Below are 9,450 nucleotides of genomic sequence, written 5' to 3'. Positions count from 1 at the left end.
CCTGAAAATCTAGTCGTTCCTGCTGTGGAAGGTGTGGCTGGCAGGAAATGCAGGAGAGAAGGCACCAATGTAGTAACTAACAGGGAGTCAGAGGATGCTCTTACTGAATAGCCATGTGAAGGAGTGTAGAGAATCACTCCCTTGAGGCATCTACTGACAAATGTGCAGGGAGGGGAGAAGAGGTGTGAAAAAAAAGTTGTTAATTTAAGACCAATCTCTGCAACTGTTTGTTACATGAATAGTTCGTTCACATCACATGTTCTAGTTGGTCGAAGATAACAAATATCCAGGGCATCTAAACAAAAACAATTGGCAGAAGAGGCAATCCATTTGAAACAGAATTTGCTCCAGAAAAAAAAAGGACGTGTTGACTTCCAGGTCTACAGTGCTGGGGGGAGACAGTGTTTTGCCTACTTTTTAAAAAAAATAGTCATTCTCATACAATACGATTATAGAGACATTGTCAGTTGTTCCCTGCACGTTCTTTCCTTTCCCTTCCCATGAGTCTTTTTGTTGTTTTTGTTTTATTAATCTGGCCCAAAGAAATGAAGACTCTTGGGGGCATGTCAGAGTAGGATTGATTTGTTTATCTTTTATTCTCACTAAGCTGCTTGGTTTTTTGTTAGCTTGATTTGCCTTTTACGTATTCCACAATCAAAGCAAATCCAAGCTGCCAAATGACAGTGTTCACACTAAAGTGCCACCTTCTGTAGGTGAGTTTTCGTTCATTTCGCTTGCAAACGGAGCTGGTTGAAACGTTAAAAAAAATTGAAAAGAGTTTTGTTTTCTAAATGGACCAATTTTTTGTTTTTTGTTTGTTTTTTTTTTTAATTTTTAGCAATTTTTAAAAATTAAAGTGCTTTCAAAAATCATGTTTTTTTAAATAAAACTGGTTGGTTTTCAAAATTCCTACCATATGACTAAGCTGACTAATTAACATTGGTAAAAGGGGGAAAAAATAAGAAAACAGAAAATTAAAAGTAACTGAAAGCAAAAAATAATAAATGGAAAACAAAAACAACCATTGAAAAAATGGAAAGTTTTTAGAAAAAATGTTTGAAACATATTGGCATTTTTGAGAAAACCAATATTTTTGTGAAAAAATTCATTTTTTAAAAAAAGACCACATTTCATTGAAACAATTTTCGAACAAAACCTCTCCTCCACCTCTATGGTGGTTATGTTAGGAGAACCCTTATATGCAAGTAATTATGTTTGATGTGCCTTTGGGTAGGATCAAAGTGCACAGAGAGTATCTGCTCCACTCCACCATCAGCTGTCGTGGCCTGGAAAGCACCACTCAGCCGGTATGATCAGTGACCGCTCATGGGTTCTTTTGTCGATGGATTTTCAAAATAGGCGTAACAACAACATTTAAAGAGGCAGAAATCAGTTCGACTGTTCTGTGAGCTCCTCAGTCTTTTCTTTCTTCCTGCACCTGGGATAAAAATAGCCCTGCCTTTATGATGATGTACTTTGAAGCTGGCAATTTACAAAATGTATGTGAGTTTGTGTATATGTGTCGGGGGGTGGTGGTGGGGGAGATGGTGGTTACGTTCATTTTGCTTTAAAAAAGAAGAGAAGTGTTAACTCTGGTGACTTGGCCCAGTTCTCTGATTATCTACTCACTAGCCTATGCCTTCCAAGACCTGCCCTAGGGATGGGTAATATAAGTGGACAACCACTATGTAAAATATTATGTGGACAGCCATTGAAGTGACAGGTGAATATTTATCCTTAATTGCTTAATTTTTAGGGTGTGCCAGACTCTGGCTTGTAGAAGGAGCCATTTGTCCAGAGGGCAGTTCTCCCACCCTCTTCCCCAAAATCAGGACAGGAACCCTACGGAGTATTCAGAATTCCACTCAATCCCAGGCACAGAGTGCAAGACACCTAAGTACTTATTTATACATTATCAGGGATCAGAGCCTTTGCCATGCTTTCTGTTGGCTCAGACTGGAATTCTGAATCTCCACATGCCCAGTTTTTGGTCAAGGGTTGTTTTAAAATCCACATCTGAAGCCAGATCCAAATGTCGTGATTACTGTCTAATTCTATAATGGGCCAGAGCAGAATCCCCAATTCTGAACCCACTCTGAATATTAGGAAAGCTTTGAAATGTGTTCCTGAAACTACATCCAGATGTGACTCGGGCTCATCTCTAGTTTCTAGGCTTCAGAGGTAGTTCTGAATTGGTTGACAGTGATCTCAATTTTAAGGACCTGTGACTTGATCCTGCCATGTGCTGAACACTCTAGCCTAATTCAGCAAAGCACTTAAGCATGTGCTTAACTTTAAGCATGTAAGTAATGCCACTGACTCCTCACATGCTTAAAGTTAAGCATGTGTTCAAGTGCTTTGATGTATCAGGGCATAGTGCTTAGTATCTTGCAGGACTGATCCCCAGTTCCTCTTTCCCCATCTGTTCCCATTGCTGAAGTGATATTCCTGTCCGTGCCTAATATATTGTTGGGTATTTGGATTCTCTTACTGGAAGCTTGATAACTGTGGAGTCCAATATTTGCCAGAGCTGTCTCACAAATTGCCTTTCATGTATCACTTCTAAGACACGAAACGTATATGTTCCAGAGATCCACAGAGGAACCTGCTTAAGTGAACACAGACGTCATGAAACTCCACTCATTGTGAAGTAGAATGAATTGTTTCAATGCACTGCAGTATGCAAACTTCAGTTTTACTTATAGTGGATCTCCGATTACTGTTTAGTGCAGTTGTTCTGTGGATACAATGAGGGTTCTCATGTCCATACATACCCGGGGCAATGTATGTGTGATTGTACTACATGGCAGGATTCCATGTACTCTGTATCCTATGTACTGTATATGCCACTCTCTTAAAGCTAAAGCTGGTTGAGTGTTGAAATACCAGACTCATACCAGCCCAGCTGTATATATTATCCATCTCTTCTCCCCTCCCAACCCCATATACATAACTGATCTCCTCATATTTAGTAGTCTCATAGTTAGTATTTTAAAAACATTTTTCAGGCATAGCCCTTCATGCCCTGATCCTCAGCCGTTGCCCACACCTCCTCAGGTGAACAGAGCTATTCATGTTTTTGACAAGCAGTTTTGGACAGTGAAAAGTGACTCCAAGTACTCTGAGAGATAAACCAAATTCCTCTCAGTGGAAGTTCTTCACACTCCCAGCAGAGAGTCATTAAAGAATGCAAATGTTCTCCTGATTCACTCTTCATGCAAACAGTTTAGGGCCGGTTTGGTTTTGACTTGTAATCCCACTGGTACATCAAGTGATCAATAGAATAGGAACCCTTAGTTAGGGTGAGGGCTGATGGGCAGGGGAGATCCTGTATGTATGTCCCAAGTGTTACTGAAAGACTGTCTTTATGGCTGTCCTTCCCCATTTTGCAGCACTTCTGATCCTGGCTACACTAATAAGTGTAGCTCAGAGGAAAATTACTGTAATCTCTCCTTAACTCTTGAGTGCTACGTGTGAAATGGAGAGGAAATAATGAGTTATCAACTGTAGAGCTTAAACAAAGACATATTATTTGAGCTATTTCTTCTTCTCTGAGCATCTACAGCAGGCGTCGAGACACTAAAGAAACAAACACACACACACGACCAACACTGATCTGTTTGTAGCCAAATTGAAAACTCTTTCATGTCCCATGCCGTTTGCATGCAGAAAAATGCTCATCCATGCAGCGGAGGAAGGCTTGAGGTGGAAAACCTAAGACAGCTTTGGAAGATTGCCAGACTCCACTGAAAGACAGAGAGTAGAAAATGTCCATGAAGCACAAACTGCATATAAAGGCTAGTGCTGGGTGAATCTCCAAAGGTAAGGAGTCTAGTTTCAAACAAGGGACCTGAAGTGTGACTGCAAAATCCAAACAATCTGAGCTTCTTGGTTCTGCCAAACTAAGCTGGAAATCTGATGAGAACAGCCTTTGTCTCAAAATTTCCAGCACTGCTGCTTCCAGTCCCAGACCTTGGGCCTGATCCAAAGCCCACTGAAGTCAATGACCCTGTTGACTTCAATGAGCTTTGGCTTGTGCCACATGAAATCAACTTTTCTTGCAGTATTTCAGCATAGTCTTGGCCAGAGCTGAAAGTTCAAATGCGTGTCCACACATTTCAGAAAACTAAGTGTTTGGTGCTAGAAAGAGGCAATGGTTCAGAAGTCTTTTTATGTTTTCTGATTCACTCTGTCCATCTCCAGTAAACACACACACTGCTATTTCCCTCTTAGCCATAGCTCTGGTGTCACTCCTGGCAACACTATAAGGCAAGGAGTGTGCTCCTGCTGCCTCTGATTAATGGCGAAATTCCTATTGACATCACTGGGACACAGGATGGAGCCCAGTATAGTATAATAATAATAATTACAATATTCCCTGCAGGTAACAAGGATCACCTTGGAGAACAGGGGCTAGGTGACTGCATAGGTTTAAATCTTGCACACAATAAGCCACAGGGGCAAATGCATTTGTTGGTCTCATCCTACGTTCCATTAAAGCATCTCTAAATCACCACCAAGTTTAGTGCAATTGTCCGTCCCTGCTCAGGAGAAGCCCAGGATGGAAATAACTGGGGAAGCTGTAGGTCACGTGCTCAGGAAGGGCCCAGAACAAGAATAGCAGGGGTTGTTGAAGGTCAGAATTGATAAGTGTTGGCAGAGTTGTATGGGGAAACGTATGCCGTGCTTGCCAGCAGTCTCGCCATCTCTGTAGCTTGTCTTATGAGTCCCTTGCTTTCAGGAGCAGGAGCTTTTTTTTAACTGATAAAACACCACTGCAGAGTGGTAGAAAACAACTTCAATAGTTTCCATGTGCAGTTTATATATACAAGAGGTGTATGTCCATATGTTGTAAATATGGAGTCTGTGTGTACTGTATAGAGACAATACTTGGCAGGAGGCAGCATACCTTTTTTCTATCCTTTTGTACTTCAATCAGGAGGTGCAAAGCAATTCAAATCTCACCTCTTGCTGTTTTATACCCCTCCATTCACATGTGTGCACTGATCATGTACAGTGCCACCTGCTGAAGAGTAGTGAGGAAGCACGCAAAGCACAGTGGAAACATTCAAGCTGCCTGCAAATGGAACTGGGACTATTTGTGAGTTCACCACTGTAGAGTGTTTGGATACTAAAGAGCTGCCAGTGTTGAACTGATCCTTTGTAACCTAATCCCTGAGACTCAGAGACAGGACTCCTCCCTATCACACCTCTGTGTCCAATCAGCCCTGAGCTGTAAACAATGCACCCAAAAAGTTCTGATTTCCCCACAAGTCCCCACTGTCTTCCAGTGTCCCGAACACCACTGATAACCCAGCCACAGCCACACATGCTGTGTATGGTACAGAAGAAAACTGCTCAGAGAGTCAGGTAAGGGGAACCAATGTGAAGGTCAAAGGCCAATCAGGAGGATAGTCTTGGTGTTCACAGAATCTCACTGAACTCTTTGCAACCAGCTGATCCTGACTCATAAGAGATTTCCTAGGACTTAAAGGCTGAGGCAAAAAGCCAGTTTTGTTTTGCTTAATTCAGAAGAATGATTCTGTCCATGTCAGCTCGAATCTGAAAAGTTTATGATCGCTTTAGGTGAAAATCACTGTTGTTTGGAGGGGCACACCACACCTGTGCACCACTTGAGCATCACTTCAGTCCTCAACATGGGCATAAGTTGGATTTCAGTGGTGCATAGGCCTGGGTCTCATGATGTCTTTCTGCCCAGGGTGAGTTACACCCCTCAAGAGCACTGAGCAGCAACAGTAAGTGATAGCGGATCTCCCAAGCCATTGAAAAGGCTTTTAATGGAGAAGTATGGTGACAAACTATTTCTTTTAACATGATTTTGCTACATTTTCACCTGGTCAGAATTCTCAGCCAGGGATAATAACTCTACAGTCTACAGATAAAGGGCAAAGCCTTCAAAGGCACCTAGGTGCATTAGGAGCTTGTCATATTTTTAAAAGTGATTTAGGCACTTAGGCGCTGAGGGTATGTCTGCACTAGAGCTGGAAGGTGTACATTCCAGCTGGTGGAGACATATCCGTGCTAGCACTGATCAAGCTAGTGTGCTAAAAATAGAAGTGTAGCCACAGTGCCATGAGCAGCAGAAGGGGCTGGTCTCCCTGAGTAGGTACCTTGAATCTTGGGTGGGATCGTACATGGGACAGTTAGCGCCTTCTGCTGTTCACGCTGCAGTGGCTAGATTCTATTTTTAGTGCACTGGCTTGATCTGAGCCAGTCTCAGTTTGTCTCCTCAAGCTGGAATGTATACCACCCTGAGTCACACTGAGACTAAGACTCCCAAGTGGCTAAATGACTTTTGAAATGGGACCTTAGGCACCAAAATTGCTTAAGTGCTTTTGACATTTTTATCTGAAAAGTCAATTTTACCTGTCAATATAAGGCTGCATTTTTATCAAGGGTTTTGGGCAACAATGTAGATCATAAGGGAAAAGATCAAGTCATCAGAACTACAAAGTAAAAAGTGCAGCTGTAGACTCAGTTCAGTTTGGGTGTATTGAATTATTTATAGCTCTTGGGCACCAACAACAACCATAGATACCTCATTTAAACTCGTACTAATTTTACTCCACAATTTCCATCACTTAAGTGTCTTTCTTCCTGTATTTGTTCTTTGATCTACAAACTTTTTGTTCTGGCAGCAACTTAAATTATTTTCAAATGTTTTGAGGTCTAAATGTGACATACGTTGTAAAATTCAAAGCTGTTAGATATACCCAAAGTGGGCCTGCACTTGCATCCCTTACTCAGGCAGAACTTCCACTGATTGGAATCAATGGGAGTCTTGCCTGAGAAAAGTCTGCGGGGTTGGGCCCTATTAAAGTGTGTGTTTGTGTGTGTGTGTGTGAGAAAGAGAGAGTGTGTCAGATGGGGATTATATTTACATATGGGCCCACTTTATGTATCTAGTCCATAGTAGAGATTGGTTCATCACTGTGTGGCTCCAGCTTCAACCAATGGAGTTATGCTGGTGTAGCTGGAATAGCACAGTGGTAAATCTGATCCATAGATAGATACACATATACTTGTATATATGTACATATATGTATATATGTAAAATTATGAACAATGTCCATATATTCATGATTGTCTGGAATACCCTTAGATTGATGTACAGAATTTTAGGCCAGGGCCTGTTTCTATGTTGCAATCCTTATATATCTCAGATTTAAAACAAAACCAATTAGAAAATGTGTTTCACATTGAATCCCTGATCCTGCAACCGCATGTATGTGGGCAGGGTATCACACTGAAGTCAGTGGCACACATGGATCCACTCACAGGATCGGGGCCTACCTTTAGTATTGTTGAAACTCAGTGGCAGCTCCCCTCCAGACAAACAAAAAAGAGCAAGCTGATTGTTAAAGGGAGGGCTTGCCACCACTCCTAGAAGTGGATTATCAAACCTATCATTAGAGATGAGCTCAGGTCACAAAATTCTGATCTGGATCCAGATTTATAAGCTTGGAAGTGTCAAGATGTGGGGTTGTAGTTCAGGCCCATCTTTACTTGTAATGCACCACACCTCCAACCCAATTCTAGAACACCACTGAACCTATGCTAATGAACAAACACATGCCTGTCATTAACTAAGCCACTCCATGAATACCTCTTTTGCTCCATCCACAAAATGACCAGAAAAAGGACTTCCATCTGCCAGTAAACAGACATTTAAAACTTCCTCTTAAAGTCATATTTTTGGTGGCTTAATATTTCTTTTGAATCCTAAATATATTGTATTACAAACAGCTCATATAGGATATTGTGGGTAGCCAGATGTTGAAGGCAAGGGGGATCTGTTCTCTCACTGATGTGCACAGGATGAGCTATCCACATTAAAAAAAAGCCCATGAATCAATGGGAGAACATTTAGTCAGGCAACTACTTGGACAATGATGCAGCCAGACTGAGGATATGCCCCAACTCAACTGCTTCCTGCCACCATATGGCAATAGGGTCAATCAAACAAAGAGATCAGGCATTGACAGGGGAGAAGAATCAACAGTTTGATCCAGTATGACAACTCCTGTGCTCTCGCATGCTTCAAAAACTTTGTTTTATCTCAATAAGACCCACACACTGGGTGGGGCTGGGAGAATTAAACCGAGTTTCGAAAACTCCTGGATAAAGTTAACTTTAGCTGAAGTGGCACTGCATGGTCACTGCTATCTGCACAGCTCAGTTCAGTCAGTCACTTGGTGATTTTTACTCCCCCCTTCACCCTCACCAATAAAGCAGTTAAAGACACTGTTAAGATGGAGTTGGAGGAGCTTGGATGGGTTGAAGTGACCTATTTTGTAGCACATCAATAATACTGTAGCATTCCTGTGGGAGAAACTGTGGTATTCAGTGGTAGCTGAAACTGTGATTTCCAGGAGATCGAATGCCATTCTTTCTTTCCCCTGTCCCCCATCCCACCTTTTCCATCCTGATCTTCCTGCTAAGCCCTGCCTACTCTTTTTTTAGGGTCAGGTGTGGAGCTCTCTCTCTCTCTCTCTCTCTCTCTCTCTTCCTTCCTGTGCGTGAGCGTGTGGAAATGTTTCATGTAGAGAGAAGAGCTTTTTTCCAATGAGTCCCATTTTCATACCAACCCCTGAAGTGTGTGACTGTTTTGCTATCTAAGATGTCTGTAAAAATGTAAAAAAAAAAAAAACAGAAGAAGAAATAAAGGATTAAAAAATGAACTTCCGGGGGAGGGGATTTGAACATAAACTGAATTTAAAGATGCAGCATCAGTTTTCTAAGGAACTTTTTGAGACCGTCCCTGAAATCTCATCAGTATTCTCTCTCCCTCCCTTTGTATCAGGGATGGCGATCTAGGATATTAAAATCTCTGCGGTTGTTCTTCTCGCTGTAGAACTCTCTGGTTTCAATGAAGGGTTTGCATGTTTTTGAGACTATTGCTGTCAAAGGAAACCCCATTTTTAAAAGGATGTAAAGTCAATGTGAATGTGACATTATATATTGTGGGGGAGTTAAAGAAGGGTGGTCCTTTCACCCAGTTTATTTGCTTTTTCTGTTGCTAGTAGCAGCCCCCAGGTACCTGATCATTTGCGGCACCCTTCACCACTGCACTGACTTTTGCCAGATTATAGGCTTGCCGAGAGGGTTCGTCTCCAACCAGTAACCTCAGGATATAGCCAGACTAAGCCACAAATCCGAAAGCTTTGATTCTGGGTTGCCTTTCCACTTCCCCTTCATAAGACAATTCCTTCTCCTAATAGAAGCCATAATCACTACTCTGACCCTGTGGCAAGGGTGTATGGGCAGCCTGCCATGAGAACACTACATCACTTTGGTACCAGCTGCAATCCCATGTGAAGGTTAAAGCATCACTAAGACTCCTAGTATCCCTGAGAAGTGAAAAGCCCAACTTCACAGATCCCCTGAGCCTTTGAGCCAACAGGCCAGGCCTCCTTCTGGACCTGATTG

This window comes from Natator depressus, chromosome 1 (assembly GCF_965152275.1).
Source record: "Natator depressus isolate rNatDep1 chromosome 1, rNatDep2.hap1, whole genome shotgun sequence".
NCBI lineage: Eukaryota > Metazoa > Chordata > Testudines > Cheloniidae > Natator > Natator depressus.
This window is presented reverse-complemented; position numbering follows the sequence as displayed.